This window comes from Aegilops tauschii, chromosome 7 (genome assembly GCF_002575655.3).
Source record: "Aegilops tauschii subsp. strangulata cultivar AL8/78 chromosome 7, Aet v6.0, whole genome shotgun sequence".
Lineage (NCBI taxonomy): Eukaryota > Viridiplantae > Streptophyta > Magnoliopsida > Poales > Poaceae > Aegilops > Aegilops tauschii.
In genome coordinates, this window is record NC_053041.3 from 165,839,758 (window position 1) to 165,864,603 (window position 24,846).

Consider the following 24,846-nt stretch of genomic DNA (forward strand, 5'->3'; position numbering starts at 1 on the left):
GGGGACGCTGACGGACATGCTGCGACGAGCGTCCTTTCCGGAAGAGTACCGTGCCTTAATGGTTACGGTGGTCGAAAAGGTTCTCTCCGCAAAGAGCGGGTTGGACGAGGCCTTTACGAGCCTTCTGAGAGGTTTTGAGGTTTGTGATGTAATGTTGCCAATTGAATGATATTGACAGAATGCACCAGTTGTTATGCAGTAGCCCCTGAGACTCAGATTGCCTTCCGAAGGAAGCAATCGGAGGATCAAAAAAGATATGCTCAGGTACTAATCTTGATGTAATTTGGAATACAGGCTACCGCCCCTCCTGCCACTACTCGAAGTACGGAGGTGGCCGAACTGCAGCGAAAGCTGAATATTGCGGAGGATGACATTGCATTGATCAACAAGCGTCTTGACGACTCGCAAGGTATATATTTTGAGCATTCCTTACACCAATGTGCTTGTAATTTAAGCCTGACTCTGAAAAAGAGTTTTAGATGAAAGGTGCATGAATGCAGATGGTGCCGCCACCGTGGAAGCCCTTCGGGCGGAGCTGGCCCGGGTCAAGGAGCAGGTCTGGTTTAGTTATGCGGCTGCCGAAAAGGCATCGACTGAGTTGAAAGATGAACAACCTGCGTGGCGCCAAGACAAGGAGAAGATGTCCACCATGGCGCGCGACTTAGAGGATGTGGCTAGCCGCTGCAAGCTTCTTGAGAAGGAAAATGAAATCAAAACAGGTGAACTTGATAAGGCCTTACGAGAGGCGAGAGAAGCGCGGTCTGAATCCAGAGCAGCCCGAGAGGAGATCCGGCAAGCTGGGGAGATTGTGGCTGGCAACCCCTTTCTACTACAGGCTAAGTTCGAAGATCCGAACTATGCTCAGCTTAACCAAGTGTGGACTTGTCCGAACATTTTTTTAGACTTGCCGAAGAGTTCTTCCGATGCGGCGCAATTTTACCATGCGCAAGATGGGTATGCAACAGAGAAGCTTTTCTGGTCACAATTTGGCGCATCGAAGCGCCCTCTGTTGCTGAATGAACAGATGTCCCAGTGGGCCGAGCTACATAGGAGATCCGGTGCTGCCAGGAAGAACGTCATAGTCTGGTTGTGGCCGACTGAACCTGTTCTGCGTAGTTACTTCGGCCTGGTGCAGTGGCTTGTTGATGTGGTGGCGCATATCGACACTGTGAAGCGGTCGGCGTGCATTGAAGTTGCACGGATGGCCTTCGCCCACGTCAAGACATTCTGGGGGAAGATGAAGGCCATCGATGTTGCGGCGAAGAGTCCACCCGAAGGCAAGGATCGTCCGGAACCGGAGCACTATTTTGAAGACGTCCTAGAGGCCGCCCGCTTGATAGAGGGTCAGTGCTCGAAAGACATAATGTTCGAGTAATGTGTATAAGTGTTGTAACAGAAAACTTTATGGTTAATCTGTTTTCATCTTTTGCTCGAAAGCTTGTATTCCTCCTGTGCGGCCATTTTAATGTAATCTGAAAGTTTTCCAGTCGTCGGCTTCAGCCCCTCATAGGAAATACAGGGGTATTCGGAAAAGCATTGAATCAGTCTTTATCCAACGTCTCGGTCCATGAAGGAGGTGATAATGCGGCGAACCAGGCAATCGGACTATAGGGCGTTAACACTTTCACTTAGCCATAGGAGTTTTATGGCAGGGCTACGACATAGCCCCTGGTATGTATGCGGCGTATTATAATTTTTGTGCCTTACATGTTTTGATCTGAAAAAGATCCTTCGTGTGACACGGAGAATCGCTAAAGATGCGAATAAGTCGTCAAGTGGTTGACCAGCTCGCGCCGCATCATGACAGACAGTTTTCGGCTTTCTCTATTGATGCGCTCATCCGGTCAAAGCCAGGGCACAACCGCAGTAGTTCTCCCTTTACTACCCTAGCCGATAGAGCGGAACGTAGGGTAGCAAGCACAGGAGCCGGGCAACCCAACTATTGACCAAAGACAATGATTTGGAGCTGATGCATATAAGGCCAAACTTGCGACGCCGAAGTACGCTATAGAGCTGTTCGGACTTTTATTGGTGACTCATTTGTTCCCATACCGAGCCCCTGGCAGTCTATGCCGAGGTGCGTCTTGTAACACAACCGTTAGGGACTTACTCATTGTAGGAAGAGTATGGAAAATTAGTTCGGATATAGTTTACTGGGAGTGGAGCAACAAGCCAATGATAAAATTGTATATGGAAATGAAAAACCACAACCCGGCTATTTGACATGCTCGGGGTCGGGGATGGAGGAAAAAAGGCATAGTACAGGCTCAGAATAAAGAGTGCAGTCTACAAAAAGCTGTTTTGGACCTCCTGTCGCACGTCTGCGCCGCCCGTCCTCGGGGAGGGGAGTCCTTAACGGAAGTAGCCCCTTAGGTGAATGTACGGATCCGAACTCTGATAGAGTCCGTTGTAGATGTTGTCCTGTTGGTTACCTGTTTTTGAGTTATAATAAAGAAAAGTAAGTGAAACAAATAAAGAACGTTACGGGAATGCTTGCAGGGTTGTCCGTATTGTGCTTCTGCCGATCCCCATGGTATCTTGAGCACGTAGTGATGCACACGTGGTGCAAATCTGGCCGGCATAGTGGGTGGGTGGCGGAAGCCGAACTGCTATTTCCGTTTCGGGAGTGGTCGAACTTCGGAGGGAAACTGTTTCTGGCCCCTGGCGTTCGGCTGGCGAGCTGCTCCGTCATCTTTATCGCATGATGGCCTCCTCCCCTTGTGCTCGGTGTTAAGCTTGCCTGCCTGCTTGAAGACCCAACAGTTTATGTTGGTGTGATTAGCTGGCTAATCAGGGTGACCGTGAATCTGACAAGGTCGGTCTAATATCCTGTCGAGGGCGGATGGTTCATCCTGGTTGGCCTTAAATGGCTTCTTCCATTGATCGGGTTTCGGATTGTGGAATCTGGCGTTGACCGCTGTGTCGCGTGATCTTTCATTATTGCTGCGACTGTTGTGTTCGTTTAATCGTGGCTTGCCGTTGTCGTCTTGGATTTCGGAAGTGCCCGGGTCGCTGGCGTTGTTGCTTTTACGAGCGAGCCAGTTGTCTTCTCCCGCACAAAAGCGATGAAGGAAATATGCCCTAGAGGCAATAATAAAGTATTATATATTTCCTTATATCATGATAAATGTTTATTATTCATGCTAGAATTGTATTAACCGGAAACATAATACATGTGTGAATACATAGACAAACAGAGTGTCACTAGTATGCCTCTACTTAACTAGCTCGTTGATCAAAGATGGTTATGTTTCCTAGCCATAGACATGAGTTGTCATTTGATTAATGAGATCACCTCATTAGGAGAATGACGTGATTGACTTGACCCATTCTGTTAGCTTAGCACCCGATCGTTTAGTATGTTGCTATTGCTTCCTTCATGACTTATACATGTTCCTCTGACTATGATATTATGCAACTCCCGTTTACCGGAGGAACACTTTGTGTGCTACCAAACATCACAACGTAAATGGGTGATTATAAAGGTGCTCTACAGGTGTCTCCAAAGGTACTTGTTGGGTTGGCGTATTTCGAGATTAGGATTTGTCACTCCGATTGTCGGAGAGGTATCTCTGGGCCCACTCGGTAATGCACATCACTATAAGCCTTGCAAGCATTGTGACTAATAAGTTAGTTGCGGGATGATGTGTTACAGAACGAGTAAAGAGACTTGCCGGTAACGAGATTGAACTAGGTATCGAGATACCGACGATCGAATCTCGGGCAAGTAACATACGGATGACAAAGGGAACAACGTATGTTGTTATGCGGTCTGACCGATAAAGATCTTCGTAGAATATGTGGGAGCCAATATGGGCATCCAGGTCCCGCTATTGGTTATTGACCGGAGACGTGTCTCGGTCATGTCTACATAGTTCTCGAACCCATAGGGTCCGCACGCTTAAAGTTACGATGACATTTTTATTATGAGTTTATGTATGTTGATGTACCGAAGGAGTTCGGAGTCCCGGATGAGATCGGGGACATGACGAGGAGTCTCGAAACGGTCAAGACGTAAAGACCGATATATTGGACGACTATATTCGGACTTCGGAAAGGTTCCGAGTGATTCGGGTATTTTTCGGAGTACCGGAGAGTGACGGGAATACGTATTGGGCCTTATTGGGCCATACGGGAAAGAAGAAAAAGGGCCTCAAGGGTGGCCGCACCCCTCCCCTTCGTCTGGTCCGAATTGGACTAGGGAAGGGGGGCGCCCCCTTCCTTCCTTCTCTTTTTCCCTTCCTCTTTTCCTATTCCATATGGGAGGTGGAATCCTACTAGGACTAGGGAGTCCTAGTAGGACTCCACACTTGGTGCGCCCCCTCCTAGGGCCGGCCTCCTCCTCCCTTGCTCCTTTATATACGGGGGCAGGGGGCACCCCATAGACACAACAATTGATCCTTGAGATCTCTTACCCGTGTGCGGTGCCCCCCTCCACCATATTACACCTCGATAATACCGTTGCGGAGCTTAGGCGAAGCCCTGCGTCGGTGGAACATCATCATCGTCACCACGCCGTCGTGCTGACGAAAGTCTCCCTCAACACTCGGCTGGATCGGAGTTCGAGGGACGTCCTCGAGCTGAACGTGTGTAGAATTCGGAGGTGCCGTGCGTTCGGTACTTGATCGGTCGGATCGTGAAGACGTACGACTACATCAACCGCGTTGTGATAACGCTTCCGCTGTCGGTCTACGAGGGTACGTGGACAACACTCTCCCCTCTCGTTGCTATGCATCACCATGATCTTGCGTGTGCGTAGGAATTTTTTTCAAATTACTACGTTCCCCAACAATGGCATCCGAGCCTGGTTTTATGCGTTGATGCTATGCACGAGTAGAACACAAGTGAGTTGTGGGCGATATAAGTCATACTGCTTACCAGCATGTCATACTTTGGTTCAGCGGTATTGTGAGATGAAGCGGCTCGTACCGACATTACGCGTACGCTTACGCGAGACTGGTTTCACCGTTCGGAGCACTCGTTGCTTAAAGGTGACTCGCGGGTGTCTGTCTCTCTCACTTTAGTTGAACCGAGTGTGGCTACGCCCGGTCCTTGCGAAGGTTAAAACAACACCAACTTGACAAACTATCGTTGTGGTTTTGATGCGTAGGTAAGAACGGTTCTTGCTAAGCCCGTAGCAGCCACGTAAAACTTGCAACAACAAAGTAGAGGACGTCTAACTTGTTTTTGCAGGGCATGTTGTGATGTGATATGGTCAAGACATGATGTGATATAATGTGTTGTATGAGATGATCATGTTTTGTAACCGAGTTATCGGCAACTGGCAGGAGCCATATGGTTGTCGCTTTATTGTATGAGATGCAATCGCCATGTAATAGTTTTACTTTATCACTAAGCGGTAGCGATAGTCGTAAAAGCAATAAGTTGGCGAGACGACAATGATGCTACGATGGAGATCAAGGTGTCGCGCCGGTGACGATGGCGATCATGACGGTGCTTCGGAGATGGAGATCACAAGCACGGTGCTTCGGAGATGGAGATCACAAGCACAAGATGATGATGGCCATATCATATCACTTATATTGATTGCATGTGATGTTAATCCTTTATGCATCTTATCTTGCTTTGATTGACGGTAGCATTATAAGATGATCTCTCACTAAAATTTCAAGATAAAAGCGTTCTCCCTGAGTATGCACCGTTGCAAAAGTTCTTCGTGCTGAGACACCACGTGTTAATCGGGTGTGATAGGCTCTACGTTCAAATACAACGGGTGCAAAACAGTTGCACACGCGGAATACTCAGGTTAAACTTGACGAGCCTAGCATATACAGATATGGCCTCGGAACACAGAGACCGAAAGGTCGAGCGTGAATCATATAGTAGATATGATCAACATAGTGATGTTCACCATTGAAACTACTCCATCTCACGTGTTAATCGGACATGGTTTAGTTGCTTTGGATCACGTAATCACTTAGATGATTAGAGGGATGTCTATCTAAGTGGGAGTTCTTAAGTAATATGATTAATTAAACTTAAATTTATCATGAACTTAGTCCTGATAGTATTTTGCAAATTATGTTGTAGATCAATAACTCGCGTTGTTGCTTCCCTGTGTTTATTTTTTATATGTTCCTAGAGAAAAATTATGTTGAAAGATGTTAGTAGCAAAGATGCGGATTGGATCCGTGATCTGACAATTATCCTCATTGCTGCACAAAAAAATTATGTCCTTGATGCACCGCTAGGTGACAGACCTATTGCAGGAGCAGATGTAGACGTTATGAACGTTTGGCTAGCTCAATATGATAACTACTTGATAGTTTAGTGCACCATGCTTAACGGCTTAGAATCGGGACTTCAAAGACGTCTTGAACATCATGGACCATATGAGATGTTCCAGGAGTTGAAGTTAATATTTCAAGCAAATACCCGAGTTGAGAGATATGAAGTCTCCAACAAGTTCTATAGCTAAAAGATGGAGGAGAATCGCTCAACTAGTGAGCATGTGCTCAGATTGTCTGGGTACTACAATCGCTTGAATCAAGTGGGAGTTAATCTTCCAGATAAAATAGTGATTGACAGAATTCTCTAGTCACCATCACCAAGTTAGTAGAACTTCGTGATGAACTATAGTATGCAAGGGATGACGAAAGTAATTCCCGAGCTCTTCATGATGCTGAAATCGACGTAGGTAGAAATCAAGAAAAACATCAAGTGTTGATGGTTGACGAGACCACTAGTTTCAAGAAAAGGTCAAAGGGAAGAAGGGGAACTTCAAGAAGAACAGCAAGCAAGTTGCTGCTCAAGTGAAGAAGCCTAAGTCTGGTCCTAAGCCTGAGACTAAGTGCTTCTACTGCAAAGGGACTGGTCACTGGAAGCGTAACTACCCCAACTATTTGGTGGATAAGAAGGATGGCAAAGTGAACAAAGGTATATTTGATATACAGATTATTGATGTGTACTTTACTAGTGTTTATAGCAACCCCTCGGTAATTGATACTGGTTCAGTTGCTAAGAGTAGTAACTCGAAACGGGAGTTGCAGAATAAACAGAGACTAATAAAAGTGAACAAAGGTATATTTGATATACAGATTATTGATGTGTACTTTACTAATGTTTATAGCAACCCCTCGGTAATTGATACTGGTTCAGTTGCTAAGAGTAGTAACTCGAAACGGGAGTTGCAGAATAAACAGAGACTAGTAAACGGCGAGGTGACAATGTGTGTTGGAAGTAGTTCCAAGATTGATATGATCATCATCACACACTCCCTGTACTTTCGGGATTAGTGTTGAAACTAAATAAGTGTTATTTGGTGTTTGCGTTGAGCATGAATATGATTTGATCATGTTTATTGCAATACGGTTATTCATTTAAATTAGAGAACAATTGTTGGTCTGTTTACATGAATAAAACCTTCTATGGTCATACACACCAACGAAAATGGTTTGTTGGATCTCGATCGTAGTGATACACATATTCATAATATTGAAGCCAAAAGATGCAAAGTTAATAATGATAGTGCAACTTATTTGTGGCACTGCCGTTTAGGTCATATTGGTGTAAAGCGCATGAAGAAACTCCATACTGATGGGATTTTGGAATCACTTGATTATGAATCACTTGATGCTTGCGAACCGTGCCTCATGGGCAAGATGACTAAAACGCCGTTCTCCGGAACTATGGAGAGAGCAACAGATTTGTCGGAAATATACATACAGATGTATGTGGTCCGATGAATATTGAGGCTCGTAGCAGGTATCATTATTTTCTGACCTTCACAGATGATTTGAGCAGATATGGGTGTATCTACTTAATGAAACAAGAGTCTGAAACATTTGAAAAGTTCGTATAATTTCAGAGTGAAGCAGAAAATCATCGTAACAAGAAAACAAAGTTTCTACGATCTGATCATGGAGAAGAGTATTTAAGTTACGAGTTTGGCCTTCAGTTAAAACAATGTGGAATAGTTTCACAAATTCATGCCACCTGGAACACCACAGCATAATGGTGTGTTCGAACGTCATAATCGTACTTTATTGGATATAGTGCAATCTATGATGTCTCTTACCAATTTACCACTAAACGTTTTGGGGGTTATGCATTAGAGACAGCTGCATTCACGTTAAATAGGGCACCATCAAAATCCGTTGAGACGCGCCTTATGAACTGTGGTTTGGCAAGAAACCAAAGTTGTCGTTTCTTAAAATTTTGGGGTTGCGATGCTTATGTGAAAAAGTTTCGTCCTGATAAGCTCAAACCCAAATCGGAGAAATGTGTCTTCATAGGATACATAAAGGAGACAGTTGGGTACACCTTCTATCACAGATCTGAAGGCAAGACATTCGTTGCTAAGTATGGATCCTTTCTAGAGAAGGAGTTTCTCTCGAAAGATGTGAGTGGGAGGAAAGTAGAACTTGATGAGGTAATTGTACCTGCTCCCTTATTGGATCATAGAAATCTGTTCCTGTGACTTCTACACCAATTAGTGAGGAAGTTAATGATGATGATCATGTAACTTCAGATCAAGTTACTACCAAACCTCGTAGGTAAACCAGAGTACGATCCGCACCAGAGTGGTACGGTAATCCTGTTCTGGAGGTTATGTTACTAGACCATAACGAACCTACGAACTATGAAGAAGCGATGGTGAGCCCAGATTCCGCAAAATGGCTTGAGGCCATGAAATCTGAGATGAGATCCATGTATGAGAACAAAGTGTGGACTTTGGTTGACTTGCCCGATGATCGGCAAGCAATTGAGAATAAATGGATTGTCAAGAGGAAGACGGACGCTGATAGTAGTATCACTATCTACAAAGCTAGAATTCTCGCAAAAAGGTTTTCGACAAGTTCAAGATGTTGACTACGATGAGAGTTTCTCACTCGTATCTATGCTTAAGTCTGTCCGAATCATGTTAGCCATTTCCGCATTTTATGAAATCTGGCAAAGGGATAAACAAAACTGCATTCCTTGATGGATTTATTAAAGAAGAGTTGTATATGATACAACCAGAAGGTTTTGTCAATCCTAAAGGTGCTAACAAAATATGCAAGCTCCAGCGATCCATCAATGGACTGGTGCAAGCATCTCGGAGTTGGAATATACGCTTTGATAAGTTGATCAAAGCATATAGTTGTATACAGACTTGCGGTGAAGCCTGTATTTACAAGAAAGTGAGTGGGAGCACTACAGCATTTCTGATAAGTATATGTGAATGACATATTGTTGATCGGAAATAATGTAGAATTATTCTGCAAAGCATAAAGGAGTGTTTGAAAGGAGTTTTTCAAAGAAAGACCTCCGTGAAGCTGCTTACATATTGAGCATCAAGATCTATAGAGATAGATCAAGACGCTTGATAAGTTTATTCAATGAGTACATACCTTAACAAGATTTTGAAGTGGTTGAAAATCGAACAGTCAAAGAAAGAGTTTCTTACCTGTGTTACAAGGTGTGAAATTGAGTACGACTCAAAGCCCGACCACGGCAGAAGATAGAAAAAGAATGAAAGTCATTCCCTATGCCTTGGCCATAGGTTCTATAAAGTATGCCATGCTGTGTACCAGATCTATTGTATACCCTACACTGATTTTGGCAAGGGAGTACAATAGTGATCTAGGAGTAGATCACTGGACAGCGGTCAAAATTATCCTTAGTGGAATAAGGATATGTTTCTCGATTATGGAAGTGACAAAATCTAGATGACTCTAAGTCTCGGTCTAGATACATATTGAAAGTGGAAGCAATTAGCTAGAGTAGCGCCATGCAGAGCATTGTAGACATAGAAATTTGCAAAATACTTACGGATCTGAATGTGGCAGACCCGTTGACTAAAATTATCTCACAATCAAAACATGATCACACCTTAGTACTCTTTGGGTGTTAATCGCATAGCGATGTGAACTAGATTATTGACTCTAGTAAACCCTTTGAGTGTTGGTCACATAGAGATGTGAACTATGGGTGTTAATCACATGGTGATGTGAATTATTGATGTTAAATCACATGGCGATGTGAACTAGATTATTGACTCTAGTGCAAGTGGGAGACTGAAGGAAATATGCCCTAGAGGCAATAATAAAGTATTATATATTTCCTTATATCATGATAAATGTTTATTATTCATGCTAGAATTGTATTAACCGGAAACATAATACATGTGTGAATACATAGACAAATAGAGTGTCACTAGTATGCCTCTACTTAACTAGCTCGTTGATCAAAGATGGTTATGTTTCCTAGCCATAGACATGAGTTGTCATTTGATTAATGAGATCACCTCATTAGGAGAATGACGTGACTGACTTGACCCATTCCGTTAGCTTAGCACCCGATCGTTTAGTATGTTGCTATTGCTTTCTTCATGACTTATACATGTTCCTCTGACTATGATATTATGCAACTCCCGTTTACCGGAGGAACACTTTGTGTGCTACCAAACGTCACAACGTAAATGGGTGATTATAAAGGTGCTCTACAGGTGTCTCCAAAGGTACTTGTTGGGTTGGCGTATTTCGAGATTAGGATTTGTCACTCCGATTGTCGGAGAGGTATCTCTGGGCCCACTCGGTAATGCACATCACTATAAGCCTTGCAAGCATTGTGACTAATAAGTTAGTTGCGGGATGATGTGTTACGGAACGAGTAAAGAGACTTGCCGGTAACGAGATTGAACTAGGTATCGAGATACCGACGATCGAATCTCGGGCAAGTAACCTACTGATGACAAAGGGAACAACGTATGTTGTTATGCGGTCTGACCGATAAAGATCTTCGTAGAATATGTGGGAGCCAATATGGGCATCCAGGTCCCGCTATTGGTTATTGACCAGAGACGTGTCTCGGTCATGTCTACATAGTTCTCGAACCCGTAGGGTCCGCACGCTTAAAGTTATGATGACAATTTTATTATGAGTTTATGTATGTTGATGTACCGAAGGAGTTCGGAGTCCCGGATGAGATCGGAGACATGACGAGGAGTCTCGAAATGGTCAAGATGTAAAGATCGATATATTGGACGACTATATTCGGACTTCGGAAAGGTTCCGAGTGATTCTGGTATTTTTCGGAGTACCGAAGAGTTACGGGAATACGTATTGGGCCTTATTGGGCCATACGGGAAAGAAGAAAAAGGGCCTCAAGGGTGGCCACACCCCTCCCCTTCGTCTGGTCCGAATTGGACTAGGGAAGGGGGGCGCCCCCTTCCTTCCTTCTCTTTTTCCCTTCCTCTTTTCCTATTCCATATGGGAGGTGGAATCCTACTAGGACTAGGGAGTCCTAGTAGGACTCCACACTTGGTGCGCCCCCTCCTAGGGCCGGCCTCCTCCTCCCTTGCTCCTTTATATACGGGGGCAGGGGGCACCCCATAGACACAACAATTGATCCTTGAGATCTCTTAGCCGTGTGCGGTGCCCCCCTCCACCATATTACACCTCGATAATACCGTTGCGGAGCTTAGGCGAAGCCCTGCGTCGGTGGAACATCATCATCGTCACCACGCCGTCGTGCTTACGAAACTCTCCCTCAACACTCGGCTGGATTGGAGCTCGAGGGACGTCATCAAGCTGAACGTGTGTAGAACTCGGAGGTGCCGTGTGTTCGGTACTTGATCGGTCGGATCGTGAGGACGTACGACTACATCAACCGCGTTGTGATAACGCTTCCGCTGTCGGTCTACGAGGGTACGTGGACAACACTCTCCCCTCTCGTTGCTATGCATCACCATGATCTTGCCTGTGCGTAGGACATTTTTTGAAATTAGTACGTTCCCCAACAAGCGAGTCATTAGAGCGGTAAGGGCTGTCATGGATTTACGTCCTTCCTGGCCGAGGTGACGTGCTAGCCATTCATCCCGGACGCTGTATTTGAAGGCAGTCAACGATTTGGTTCTTTTTGACTAAGAACCTAGTCTATAGTTCCTTGGCTGACTCGCAGGGCTATTGGACAATATGACTTAAGTCATCGGCATCTGGTGGCCGGACATGTGTTCCTTGGAAGTTGTCACAAAAGGCATCTTCCAGATCTTTCCAGCTGCCAATAGAATTTTCTGGCAAACTGTTTAGCCAGTACCGTGCTGGCCCCTTAAGCTTGAGAGGCAAGTATTTAATGGCATGAAGGTCGTCTCTGTGAGCCAAGTGGACATGGAGGAGGAAGTCCTCAATCCATAATGCGGGGTCTGTTGTTCCATCGTATGATTCGATGTTGATGGGCTTAAACCCGTCTGGGAATTCATGCTACATTACCTCGTTGGTGAAGCAAAGAGGGTGTGCGGCTCCTCTATGTTGGGCCACACTGTGAAGCACCTCCGGCGGACTCTGCTTACGGTTTTCGGACCGAGCATGCTCGGATTTGTTGTGTCCGAATAGGTATCCGTTATTACTGGCCGGGGCTATGAAGTGGGTGGCGGGTGGGAAGCAAAATTCTCCATCATCCGCCGTAAGGTCGAACCGAACGTAGTTCGGCGACGAGCCGTCTGCCAGGGATAGGCTTTTTAGTGAGTTTAGGAGGTCGCACATGGGCGAGCGTTGGAAGATATCCGCGGCGTTGAACTTTAAGATCGATAGCCGATCGAGTTCGGTATCCGTGGGCTCCCAGGGTTCGGAACTCGTTACCGGAGACAAGTCCGGGGTTCCGTTGATGCAAGTATCATACGAAGTGGAATCTGCATGCGGCTCCAACGCCGCCGAATCGGTAGCCCCCGTGATGGGGTTGAGCTACCCGTCTTCGGATGACTTGATCTGCTCCGGGTTTAAGGCCAGAGTTGTTACAGGAGTTATCTCCTGGATATGGCCCCATGACAGGTTGCCGCGGTCTCGAATCCATCGAAGATCAAGTCTCCACGGATGTCCGCGGTGTAGTTCAGGCTTCCGAATCTGACCTGATGGCCAGGGGCGTAGCTATCGATCTGTTCCAGATGGCCGAGCGAGTTGGCCCGCAGTAGGAAGCCGCCGAATACAAAGATGTGTCCGGGGGAAAGGTTTCTCCCTGGACCACGTCATTACTGACAATTGAAGGGGCCATCAAACCTTTCGTCGACGGCACAGTGGAACTCTCAATGAAAGCACCAATGCTGGTGTCAAAACCGGCGGATCTCGGGTAGGGGGTCCCAAACTGTGCGTCTAGGATCGATGGTAACAGGAGACAGGGGACACAATGTTTACCCAGGTTCGGGCCCTCTCTATGGAGGTAATACCCTACTTCCTGCTTGATTGATCTTGATGAATATGAGTGTTACAAGAGTTGATCTACCTCGAGATCGTAATGGCTAAACCCTAGAAGTCTATCCTATGAGTATATGGTAATGAATCTGTCTTATCCGGACTATGCTCTCTGGTTTATATAGACACTGGAGAGATCTAGGGTTACATGAGGTCGGTTACATAGGAGGGAATCTTCATAATAGGTCGCCTAGCTTGCCTTCCACGCCAAGTAGAGTCCAATCCGGACACGGGTATTGTCTTCGGCCTTCGTATCTTCACAGCCCATCAGTCCGGCCCATGGATAACAGGTCGGACGCCCGAGGACCCCCTAGTCTAGGACTCCCTCAATGCCTATGACAAAATTAAGCCTTTTCTGTCCTCCGGCCTATTAACGCCCGTTACTGTGCTGGGCCAATACCAATTACGCCTGCTTATGGCCCATGTTGACCCATTTATCCGACAGACCGAGGCCCACCGATTCTACGGCCCTGTTGGAGGCCCATTTATCGACGACCCGTAGGAGGACCATGGATCCTACGACCCGTAGGAGGCCAATGGATCCTACGGCCCATAGCAGGGTCAAGGTTACCACGGTCCGTATATGTCCCATGGTTGTTGCGGCCACTAGCTAACTAGGGAAAAAGAAGACTAGGAAATAAATAAGCCCGAAGCTAACGCTAGGCTATTAAGGCGATGGCACAAATTACATCCACTGGGCATCAATGATCGCCACGAGTGCAAATATAGGGAACACCCTACACTATAAAAAAGTGGCTTGCTGTTTTCTTCAGCCGGTGGCTGCACGTTAAGAACAAATTTTGTATCGCAACAAAACAAATTACAACTATAAAACAAAAGGAAGGTTGGCATAAAATTTAATAGTCTGGCAGATAAATGCGCCACCAGAAGTTTAGAAGCTCAGTTCATTCGACCCGACTGTTACGTTTTCATGTTGTATTGTCCGATGGAGCACCATAACCTTCGCCTTCATTTCTCCTAGGCTCCTGAACAACATAGCAAATGTCTGCTAGTCTGGTTTCAAAACCATGCATATCTTGACGACATCGAACAATGTCTGTCCTTGTTTCACAAAGGGTCTCTGTTAGGGAATGTTCTTGTGTCTTGAGCGCAGATATACCATTGTTTTGAGCTTGCATGTCTTGATCATGAGGCCGTTTGGAAGAGATTGCCTTAACAACCAACCCGGTATTATGCAGGAATGTGCTTTTGGCACTTTTAGTGGACAGGTACTGACCCACTGCATCAAGAGCTGCCATTACGGTTATAGTTGCCTCGCCACCTTCAGAAGGTGGCGGTTCCACCATTTTATCCATAGCTTGCTGAAAAGTTGAGTTTTTACATTAGTAGTACTAGAAATGAAGATATTAAGGAGGCAGCAAAACTAAACAAAATAGCTTTGGTCTATATACAGAACTTATTCTGGTGAACCCATGTAAAATATTAGTTGTATTTTACTGCAAAGTACATAATAAAACCAGGTTCCAAACATATGACCATGTACCATGGCTAATGTATTGTCTATTTCTTCACATTGTATTGATAGCTAAGGATAAAGAGACAAAGTTTATAATACGGTAAGTGAGGGAGTCCTGGACTAAGGGGTCCTCGGGCGTCCGGCCTGTTATCCATGGGCCGGACTGATGGGCTGTGAAGACACGAAGGCCGAAGACTGTACCCGTGTCCGGATTGGACTCACCTTGGCGATTAACTATGAAGATTCCTTCTTATGTAACCGACTCTATGTAACCCTAGATTCCCCCGGAGTCTATATAAACTGGAGGGTATAGTCCGAAAAGGATATACTCATTACCATAGTCATACCGGCTAGGCTTCTAGGGTTTAGCCATTACGATCTCGTGGTAGATCAACTCTTGTAATACTCATATTCATCAAGATCAATCAAGCAGGAAGTAGGGTATTACCTCCATGGAGAGGGCCCGAACCTGGGTAAACATCATGTCCCCTGTCTCCTGTTACCATCAACCTTAGACGCACAGTTTGGGACCCCCTACCCGAGATCCGCCAGTTTTGACACCGATATTGGTGCTTTCATTGAGAGTTCCACTGTGCCGTCGACGAAAGGTTCGATGGCCCCTTCGATCGTCTATAGTGACGCTGTCCAAGGAGAAACCTTCCTCCCCGGACAGATATTCGTATTCGGCGGCTTCGTACTGCGGACCAACTCGCTAGGCTATCTGGAGCAGATCGAGAGCTACGCCCTGGCCACCAGGTCATATTTGGAAGCTTGAACTACGTTGCGGATATCCGTGGAGACTTGATCTTCAGTGGATTTGAGACCGTGGCGATCGCTCCCCCTCACTCCGATGAACATGACTTAAATCTGTCATTGGACAATATTCAGGAGATGGTTCCTGTAACTGCTATGGCCTTAGATCCGGAGTAGATTGCACCCTCCAAGACCACAGAGTTCGCGGTGTTGGAGCCGCACACAGACTCAACACTTGGGAATATTTGCGTCAACGGAATTCCGGACTCATTTCCGGCTATAAACTCCGAACCGCATATGCCTGCGGACACTGAGCTGGATCGTCTATCGATCTTTGAATTCAGTGTCGCAGACGTCTTCCAGCACTCACCTTTGGGCGATGTGCTAAACTCGTTAAAGAACCTGTCCTTGGCGGGGGACTCGCAGCCGAACTATGTTCGGTTCGAACTAGGGGCTGATGACGGAGAATTTTGCTTCCCACCCGCCACCCACTTCATAGCCACTGTCGAGGACTTAACCGACGTGCTTAATTACGGCTCCGAAGATATCAACGGTCTGGACGACGATGCCTACAAGGAGCAAGGCCAAGACCAGCCATTCACTAGACGTTGGACGGCCACCTCTTCATACGATGTGTACAAGGTCGATACACCTAAAGAAGCTAACGACGATGACAAAGAAGATCTAGTTGAGAATAAACCTCCTGAGACACAGCCCAAGCGCCGGCGTCCTAAACGCCGCTCTAAGTCACATCGCTCAAAAGACAGCAACACCGGCACCTGAGGAAATAATACTCCGGACGACGCTGAAAACAATGAAGACCCTGTTGGAGCAAGATTCGAACAGGAGGAACAAGAAAACGGGCAATCCATCCCCGATGAACAGGCCCTGCCCAGCGACAATTCAGAGGACGACAACTACCTTCCGCTCCTAATATGAGGTAAGCCTCGGCGATGAAGACTTCATCGTACCCGAAGAACCCCTCGAGCAGGAGCGCTTCAAGCACAGACTAATAGCTACTACAAGGAGCCTGAAAAAGAAGCAGCTGCAGCTTCAAGCTGACCAAGACCTGCTCAACGATAGATGGACCGAAGTCCTGGCCGCCAAAGAATACGACCTTAGTGGCCCAGCCAAAAGCTACACGAAGCATAGACTGCTACCTCAATTCGATGACGAGGCGTTGGAGCCCGTACCATCATCACACAATGCGGCAAGTCGACAACAACTCGGTCCGGATAAAGAGGCAACTCAAGCCGAACACCAGACCGCCCCACCTCGCCGTAAAGGCAAGAAAAACACAGCTCATGGTTGTACAGACGACCTTCGACGAGACTTGGACAGTAGAGAAGGACACACAAGATCGATCTACGGATCGTGAGGGCATGCCTCGACACACGATGATGGCCACTTATTCGAACGTGACAAGCCTAGCCATGCCCGAGACAAAAACCGCAAATGGACTCCTTCAGAGTTACGTCACAGTGTGGCCCAACATAGAGGTGCCGCACACCCTCTTTGCTTCACTGATGAAGTAATGGATCACGAATTCCCCGAAGGATTCAAGCCCGTCAATATTGAATCATACGACGGAACAACCGATCGCGCGGTATGGATAGAAGATTTTATTATCCACATTCATATGGCCCGTGGAGACGACCTCAACGCAATTAAATACCTCCCACTAAAGCTAAAAGGGCCAGCTCGGCACTGGTTAAACAGCCTGCCTGAAAACAGCCTGCCTGAATATCTTTATTTATCTCTTGAAAACAGGTGACGAAAAGGACAAACATCTAAAACTGACTCTATCGGAGTTCGGATCCGTACACTCACCTAAGGGGCTACGTCCGTCAAGGATCCCCCTCCCCGAGGACAGGCGGCGCAGACGTGCGACAGGAGGTCCAAAATAACCTTTTGTAGACCGCACTCTTTATTTCGAGCCTGTAATATGCCTTTTTTCCTCTGCCTTCGACCCTCGGCATGTCAAATAGCTGGGGTTGTGGTCTTTATATGTAAAGTAATAATGGGCAAATCGCTCAGGTCCCAGTAAATATTATCCGAATTAATCATTCATGTCTTTTCACCAATGAATATGGCTCCTATGTTTGTCTCACAAGTATACCTCGGCATAACCTGCCAAGGGCTCGGTATGGGACCAAATGAGTCGCCAACAAAGTCCGAACAGCTTTATAGCGTCCTTCGGCGTCGCAAGTTTGGCCTTATATGCATCAACTCCGAATCATTGTCTTGGGTCAATAGTTGGGTTGCCCGGCTCCTGTGCTTGCTGCCCTACTATCGGTGTCAAAACCGGCGGATCTCGGGTAGGGGGTCCCGATCTGCGCGTCTAAGGCTAATGGTAACAGGAGGCAAAGGACACGATGTTTTACCCAGGTTCGGGCCCTCTCGATGGAGGTAAAACCCTACTTCCTGCTTGATCGATCTTGATGATATGAGTATTACAAGAGTTGATCTACCACGAGATCATAGAGGCTAAACCCTAGGAGCTAGCCTATGATGATTATGAATGTCCCTATACGAACCGAACCCTTCGGTTTATATAGACACCGGAGGGGGCTAGGGTTTACACAGAGTCGATTACAAAGAAGGAAATCTAATATCTGGATCGCCAAGCTTGCCTTCCACGCAAAGGAGAGTCCCATCCGGACACGGGACGAAGTCTTGAGTCTTGTATCTTCACGGTTCATCAGTCCGGCCAAAGTATATAGTCCGGCTTTCTGGATACCCCCTAATCCAGGACTCCCTCAGTAGCCCCTGAACCAGGCTTCAATGAAGATGAGTATGGCGCGCAGTTTATCTTCAGCATTGCAAGGCGGGTTCCATCTCTGAATAATCCAAAGTAATTACCGAACACTTAAATCGTGTCCGGATCTACAAGATGATCTGCATATTTCACCGTAGAGAGAATGATGTTCCACAAATGTAATTTGCTGACAACTTGAGGCAATGTGACATGACACTACGGTCGAGTCATTATTCGAACCGTTTTTTCACAATCAGCCACAGCGCACATTGCGAGGCGGTTTCCTTGTCACGTCTTGTCATAGCAGAGATCATGTCCCCCTTATCGCGGGATTCTCATCAATATGGGTATGGGTAACCCAACCGCGCCATCAGTCGTGGCGCTTGGGAAATAAGCAATCTTCAACAGGCAAGTGGGGAGGCGCGCCGATTTCGTCGCCTCTTATAAAGGGATAAGGATTCCCCATTTTCACCCACGCCTTCTTCCTTCTCTGCTCATCCGTTCTCGCACTCTCGAGCTCCAACGCCCAAGTTCTCACCTTCTCCGTAGGACCATCCACAGTATGTCCGGAGCGGGAGGCAAGTGGATGGCCTCCTCTGTCACAGAGGAGAATATCATCAGACTTCGGGCGGCCGGGTACCTGGCCGAAAATATTGCGCACAGGCTCCCGGCGGAGGGACAGATCACCCCTACCCCCAAGTCTCGGGAGAGAGTAGTATTCCTCCCTCATTTCATCCGCGGACTAGGATTTCCACTCCACCCGTTCGTCCGCGGGCTCATGTATTACTATGGGCTAGATTTCCACAATCTAGCCCCGAATTTCGTCCTCAACATCTCGGCCTTATCATCGTGTGCGAGGCCTTCCTCCGCGTCAGGCCCCACTTTGGCCTATGGCTGAAAATCTTCTGTGTGAAGCCGAAGATCGTTAGCGGCCAGCAGGCGGAGTGTGGAGGCGCCATGGTGGGCAATATGCCCAACGTCACATGGCTCTACGGCTCCTTTGTGGAGACCGTGAAAGGGTGGCAATCAAGGTGGTTCTACATCACCGAGCCGTGCGACGCCAATTGGGCGGCGGCCCCCAAATTCTGATCCGGAGTCCCCATGCGGCTCACTTCTTGGATGAAGGAGGGCCTAGCCTGGGGCGAACCTGTGGAGCTGACCGGACTCAAGAACTGCATAAAAAGTATGCGGGACAAGAAGATTAAGCTTGTCAACGTGGTCCAGATCATGCTCGTTCGCCGGATTCTCCCGTGTCAAAGACGGGCATTCAATATGTGGGAGTTCGATCCGGCCGAACACCAGATGTTGCATGAGCTTTTCGACACGATGCATAAGGACGTCTGGAAGGTGTTGTTCAAGGCCTCCGAAATACCTCCTCCCACATCCGAGGACCGCGGGCTTAGCGCATAGCGCCCTGCCAATCCGGTAAGCCCTCTAACCATCACAAGATGTACCTTTCCCAGCATATTCGTGGAAGGGTTTTGAGTCATTATGCTGACAAAACAAGATTATGTGGAGACGGCGGAGCAGATCGAGTGCCCGGCTCCGCTGCTCGAAGATCCGATGACCGCATTCCTGACGGAGATGCTGACTCTCGTGCCGTATAAGGTGCCGGAGAGGAAGGCCGAAAAGAAGGCCACGGGGACCAGGAAGGGTCTCCGGCGCGAGGTCGCACCGGACGCCTCGTCTCAAGACGACGAGGCGCACTCCTCCCACGAGGGGGAGGAGAAGAAAAGGAAGAGGGCCGCCCCATCAGGGGAGGCCGAAGGGTCCAAGAAAGCGGACGCAGGAACCAGGAAAGGTTCCCGGCGCCAGGACATGATAGACTCGTCGTCAGAAGACGGCGAGGCGGATTCCGCCCATGAAGACGGGGAGGAACATCAAGAAATGCCCCCTCCCCGCATGGGGGAGGAGAAGAAAAGGAAAGCCGCCCCACAGAGGGAGGCTAGGACGCCGAAGAAGGGAAAGGTATCCCTTCCGGGCCACTCCACCACGGTCGCCTATAGCGTGGAGGAGTGGCTGCCCAGGGGGAAGCCCCTAGCAAGATCGTAATTATCTGCACTCTGTTATACTTTCGTGCGATTTAGCTTCATAGTTAGTTATAACGCCGAACACATCTATGCAGTCCGGCCAGGGCCCATCCCGAGGTATCCTCTTCGGACGGGTCTTTGAGCGATTCAGCAATGAATTCACTTCCGACGGCCACTTCCCCTCGGCCTACGGATGACACGGAGGTGTTGTCCCAAAGGGTCCCAGAGCAGGGGAGGCGACTCTGGCGACGCCCCAAGGCGCAATTCCAGATGCCGGGCATACGGGGCGTAAAATCCCCTCGGATTATGCCGATGAGAGCCACAGCAAGTTGGGCCCTCAGCCGGACACTGTACCGGAACCTCCAAGGGTTCCGGATTCGGGCAAGCGGCCCCTCGCTAAGGAGGGCGGGCCAACCATGCCGATGACTTCCATTGCGCCAGAGGCGCCGGACAGTCTGCTGGAAGTGCTACGCGGCACTTCCATGGAAGAAGAGCACCGTACTCTTATGAGTGCGGTGATTCAGAAGGTTCAGTCCGCCAAGAGCGGATTGACCTAAGCCTGCACCAGCCTCCTGATAGGCTTTGAGGTAAGTAATTAAAAGTGTGAGAAATTATCACCCAATAGACAGTAGCCCCTGATACTCTGTTTGGTGTTCGGAAAGAAAAGCCAAGCGGAGGGTCAATTCTCCGCAGGAGTCTAACAGTAGGTGTCTATGTGAATAAGCAGGCAGTGCTACTTGCCACTGCTGCCCGCATAGCCGAGGTCACCGGACTCAAACGGGACCTGGAGCAGGCTCAAGGAGAGCTTGGCCTCACGAAGAGGCAGCTCGAAGAGAACAAAGGTAAGTGATACCTCATTCACATGTCATATAGAGTAAGAAAATTGGTGACGCTAACAAAAGGCGTCATGATTTTGTAATAGGGGCCATGACCAAAGTGGGGTCCCTGAAGAAAGCGCTATCCGAGGCCGAAAACAAGGCGGCCATGGAGCGCATTGAGTGTGAAAAGCAAAATGCTAGGGTGGGCGAGGTACAGCAAGAGCTCCAGGAACTCGGCAAGAAGTTCGAGTCCTTGGAGCGTGACTTCAAGACGAAGGAGTCTGAGCTTGCGAAGGCCCTTTTGAGCATGAAAGATGCCAAGGCCGAAGCCGAAAAGGCCCAGCAGGAAATCCAGGCGGCCAAGAAGATAGCAACGGGTAAGACATTTTTTATGCAAAGCAAGCATGTGGAGGAGACGTTTCTTTTACTTACCCGAATTTGGAGCTCTCTAGGGGCATTCGTAGATCTGCCACGTAGCATATCGGATGCCGCGGACTTCTACCGTGCCGAAGACGGGAGCTCCACGGAGAAGCTGTTCTGGTCCCAGTATGCTGGAGCCGAACACCCGATGCCTCTGAGTGACCAATTGAAGCAGTTGGTGGAACTCCACAGGCCGGCCGAAGTGGCTATGAAAGATTTCATAGTCCGGATGTGGCCTCGTGAGCCCCTGCCCACCAGCTACTTCGGCCTGATAAAGAGGATGGTAGATGCCTGTCCGCGGCTTGAAGTAATCAAGCGATCCGTTTGCATTGAGGGTGCCCGCCGGGCCTTTGCCCGTGCGAAGGTGCATTGGGGCAAGCTGGATGCGGAGAAGCTGGTGAAGGATGGACCGCCGGAGGGCAAGGTGCATCGCTATCCCGAGAAATATTATGATGGAGTAATGAAGGGTGCTCGCCTCGTGGCTGATGAGTGTACCAAGGACACCATCTTTGAGTGAATGCACTCCTGTCGTTTTGTAATGTAAAAACAAAGTTATTTGCGCTATATAGCGCTTTGCTGATTTAAAATATTACCTTCTGTGCGGCTGTTTATGAAATTCTGAAAGTAGGCCAGTCGTCGGCTTCCGCCCCCACGTAACTAGTACTGGGGTGTTCGTGGAAACCCAAAACACTCTTTTATCCAAATTTTTGGTCCGTGAAGGAGGTGTTTGGCGCAGCGAACAAGGCAATCGGACTATGCGGCTTTATAACTCTCACTTAGCCATAGAAGTCTATAATTTTGAATTGCAGCGAAACCCCTAGAATTCGGAAAGCCGAACTGGGGTGCTATACACGCCTAAATTGGACGAGGCCGATTGCTCGCCTAAAGCGGAAAAAAATCTTTATGGATTTTGAGACCTCTCGAATAGCGACCATCTCTCGCCGCATCATGACAGTTAGTTTTTGGCTTTCTCTACTGAGGTGCTCGTCCGGAAGAACCGGGACACAATCGCAGTAGTTCTCCCTACGCTTCCTTAGCCGATATAACGGAACGTTAGGTACCAAAACAAGGGAGCCGGGCTAACCCAACTATTGACCCAAGACATGATTCGGAGCTGATGCATATAGTGCTATAAGTTCGGGGTGCCGCACTATTGAAAGTATTCGGACTTAACTTGCCGTATTATGGGGCGCCATAAGAAGCCCCTGGCAAACTAAACGTACCAAGATGTACGGATTCAATATTAAATAAACATTCATAGGAAAAAATGTGAGGATAATAATAATAAGCTGACGCTATATATTGTTTCCCATTGTAAGACAATACTTCTAAGCGTATGTGTACAATTGATGCGTTAAGCAGAATGAAAATAGGACTATTTGACATGTCTTGCCCAAGTGCGGGCCGCATACAGGCATATAAAACAGGTATAACTATCATTGACAGACACCACCTAGTATTCCCTTTGTGCGCAAAGCCTTTTGCCTCCTTGGTTTTCCCAGCTTCTATGAGGACTCCGGTGATCTGGCTCTCCGAAGAGGCTGCCAAAATGTAGGTTCCTGAAAGATGAAGGGGGTTATTAAAATATGTTGCGGCTGAACCGCACTGTTGACCGCAGCACTTTTGCGCCTCCGCCTATGCCCATGGTATTTCAAGTGCGTAATTGTGTACGCGCGGCACGAATGCTGCCGTAATCGGGCTGGGGCGAAGGCTGGACTGCTAGTCGCGCTCCTGTTGCCGTGTACTCGGACTCGCTTGACGGCAAAAATTGTGTTTGTTAGATTCACCTGGTCACGGCGGTTCATACTGCCGATTGATGGTTTGCCGAAGAAGGCTGCTGTGACACCCATGTTTTTATTTGGATTTTTCAATAGATTTTTATTTGACTTGAGGGGAGTGATTTAAATTTTTTTCTTCAAGAGAACTCTCCCTCTCATATATTTTTATTTATGGCAAAAGTATTGTTTGGATTCACCCAAGATCTGCCTTTGGTCTTGGAAGTTCTTACTTTTCATTTGGACTCAAGACAAAATGTTTTTTCATTTGGGAAAATAACTTTTGAAAATCTTTTTGAATTTGCACTATGGCTTTTGGAAAGTCCTTTGCCACTTTCAACAATTCTTTCTTGCCATGGCATTAGTGCAAATCCTCTCTCCTAGTGCGGAGTTTCCTAGGAATGGCCGGATATTACAGGAGATTTATTGAAGGATTCTCCACTGTGGCAAAACCTATGACACAGTTACTCAAGAAGGACAAGAAATTCGTATGGACGGAAGCATGTGAGCAGAGCTTCCAACAACTCAAGAAGAAGCTGACAACCGCACCGGTCTTAACTGTGCCAGACATACACAAGAGCTTTGAAGTGTATTGTGACGCGTCCCGAAATGGTCTCGGATGTGTACTAATGCAGGATGGCAAAGTTGTCGCATATGCCTCCAGGCAGCTGCGAAAACATGAGGAAAATTACCCAACACATGACTTGGAGCTAGCAGCAGTTATTCATGCACTCAAGGAGTGGAGGCACTTTCTGTTGGGAAATCGCTGTGAAATATATACAGAACATAAGAGCCTTAAATATATTTTCACACAGCCAGAGCTGAATTTACGCCAACGACGCTGGTTGGAACTGGTCAAGGACTATGACGTCGGTATTCACTACCACCCAGTAAAAGCAAATGTAGTGGCCGATGCCCTTAGTCGAAACCCCAGCCCGGACAGTGACGGTCAGCAAAAATTGAGGCCTGAGTTTCAACGAGAGTTCACTAGGCTCAACATGATGTTAGTCTCTGAGGGCACCGTATCGAACCTGGAGATACAACCCACCCTGGTGGAACAAATTAAGAAGGCTCAGCAGGGACATCCCAGCATCGAAGGCATAAAGAAGAAAATGAATCTTAGTAAGACTTCAGAGTTCGTCACAGACAGTGAAGGAACATTATGGTACCGAGACAGACTTTGCGTACCTAACATTGAGGAACTCAAGCAACAGATCTTGACGGAGAGCCACACCGCTCCATACTCGATCCATCCTGGAGGAACCAAAATGTACAAGGACATTCAGGAAAGATTTTGGTGGCACGGTATGAAAAGAGATATAGCCACATTCATTGCTTGTTGCGATTCATGTCAGCGCATCAAGGCCGAGCACCAAAAGCCAGCAGGGCTACTCCAGCCTAACAGGATACCGGAGTGGAAATGGGATGAAATAGGAATGGACTTCATTGTCGGATTACCCCGATCACAACGCGGATATGACGCCATCTGGGTCGTCACAGACCGACTAACCAAGGTTGCTCATTTCATTCCCGTGAAGACTACCTACTCCACACAAAGACTGGCAAAACTTTATCTCTCCCGTATAGTTTGCTTGCACGGAGTCCCAAAGACTATAATATCAGACCGA